Here is a 2,488-nt window from a genome sequence, read left to right as displayed (position 1 = left end):
AACGTGTGTGTGTGAATATATAACAAAGAACGATGGGAAGAAAGCGAGAAGACGACGGCGGCGACGCCAAACGCAGGCTGTGCCTACCACCAACTGGTCCTAAAATGTTAAATATGTCGACCATTGTTGGTGACACATTTCACTCTGCAACATATAGATACATGACATGTCTTCTTTAATATTAAAACTAACCATGACGTATGCAATTATTCTAAAACTCATTGCAGCTGTTATTTCCCCGGGCCATGAGCTACTGATTCCTGCCAATATGTTTGATATACATATATATTATAGCATATATATATATCTTTCCCTATCGCTGTTGTTGTATCCACACACCCATCTGTATATTTATTTCACCATAGCTAAATAGTACAGTCTCTCACCCCGACGCTGTCTGTCTCTCTCTTTATCTCCATCATACCAGCCATACAGCTCTATTCAGTTCCCACATATCGGATCAAAGAGTGCAGCATAGATTACAAAATAAATAAATAGATAAATATCATATGCACTGTGATTGAATGGATGGTTGCGTGTGTATGTATGTGTGTTTATACATATACATGCTTGTATAGTTATGTGTTATAAATTATCTACTACTACTACTACTACTACCACATATACAATATTAGGTGTTTTATCACTGAATGACATGGACACCTGCACCAGAACTACACACACACAGACACTTCGATGTGAACGAGGACAGATGAGAAGGAACTCCACATGGAAAGAAGTGCAATGCTATAATTATCAGAAGGTGAAAACTGTCCGTTTCCGATCTTCAGACGATCGTCGTCAACGAGAGCAAAGGAAACGAAAATGCAATTATGGTGTGTAATAAAAAAAATAATAATAAATAAGTCAATATGCGAGTTACATAACAAATTTTGACAGGATACTGACAAAACCCGATGGAGTTATTTCATCAAAATAAAAGAATAATTATTTTGTGGGAAATTACTACGAAGAGAAAACAGAAAAAGATTAGGGATAAGTAAAACAAACACAGAAAAAAGAAATAGCTGGATGTAGAAAATTTATGTTTGGAATAACAATGCGAAGAAAGAGATAAAACTATGAATTAAAAGCGTATGTTTAACGAAGGTTTAGAAAATTACAATTACAAATGTTTAGAATTTGTAAAGAAAATAATTTGTGAGCTAAAACAATTGTTTTAAAAGAAATGCTTTTTATGTTTTCAAGAATGGAATTAAGAAAATAAAGATGATTGTAAGATCCACCAGGTTACGACAATTTCTAATTACTTAAGACCTTATCTGTTCAAGAACTTTTTAATAGGATAAATACTGAAGAGCCATGTTTACGCGTTGATAACCGCTTAAATTCTAAGTTGAGACCTTGGGAATTTTCATACAAAATAAGCATTTTCCTCTCAGTTAAATGCAAATGGCAATTCGGTTTTGACTGAGAACTTCTCTGTCTGTACGATGGTTTAAAAAAATCGGACATTGACGAAGTGTATTTCAACACTACATATGTAGATTTGTCTCTCGCAAAAACCAGATATACTTCGAGAAGGCTGTGGAGGATTTTATCCCAATGTTAACACAACTACGCCCGTGCAGTGTATGTGATTGTATGCACATATACAAAAACGGAGATACAAATATAAATGAAAAACGTTGCAAGATGCACACACACACACACACACACACACACACACACAAGGAAGAGGAAGAAAACAACAGTATAAAACTAGCAGTTATATATGAATGTGTAAATATATATTTATGTATGAATGTATATATGTCTGTATGATTACTCAATGCCATGATTACTCAGCGAGAAGGTGAACGAAGTACAGAGGAAGCGAACAACATTTTCCCTAAACAACGAGGTTGTCGTCATGTGGGAGGAAAGACAAGTATATATATGCTCTGTATGTCACTGTTCTTAAGTTCAAATTCCATCAGGAACACTGACACCTTGACAAACACAGACAGACACGTAAAAAAAAAAACAGCAGAAAAGAAGGAGAGAAAAGAGGGGAAACAATGGATGAGAAAGATGCTGGGTTGTAAGTTGAAACCGAGACATTTGGTTTTAAAATCAGTTGGTAAAGTCATCATCATTACAACACCACCACCATTCTCATCAGCAATATCATCAACATCATCATCATACTATGAACATCATCATCGACAGCAGCATCATAAACTTCTAAAAACTACCAAATGAAATAGAGCTTGTTTCCCCCCCCCCTCCCACCTCTTTCACCTCCTGTGTCTGAAGGAAATAGTTATAGGTGTACTTAGGGGGCTAGAAACAGGAGGTGGAGGGGCAACACTGTGTTCTTCTCCCTTCCCACCTAGACAGACACAAAAGCAATTAAAGGTGAAAGCAACAAATATCAGCTGTTCATAAACGCGATCCCTTGGGCATCGACTCTTCACTTCACGGCCGATGGCGAAGGTCACCGCTGCTTTCTGACATTAAACCACTCAACTGCATCCGGCCCTCT

At 36.8% G+C, this 2,488-nt stretch overlaps 1 protein-coding gene across 1 annotated transcript in view; it reads right to left on the bottom strand.

The window, feature by feature from the left end:
• Positions 1-2,488, bottom strand: part of LOC106868022 (serine-rich adhesin for platelets) — a 135,028-nt gene that overhangs the window by 16,168 nt on the left and 116,372 nt on the right. The gene's annotated exons all lie outside the window — the stretch shown is intronic.

Source organism: Octopus bimaculoides, chromosome 3 (genome assembly GCF_001194135.2).
Source record: "Octopus bimaculoides isolate UCB-OBI-ISO-001 chromosome 3, ASM119413v2, whole genome shotgun sequence".
Classification (NCBI taxonomy): domain Eukaryota; kingdom Metazoa; phylum Mollusca; class Cephalopoda; order Octopoda; family Octopodidae; genus Octopus; species Octopus bimaculoides.
The sequence above is the reverse complement of the archived record's forward strand: the minus strand, read 5'-3'. Positions and strand labels throughout refer to the sequence as shown.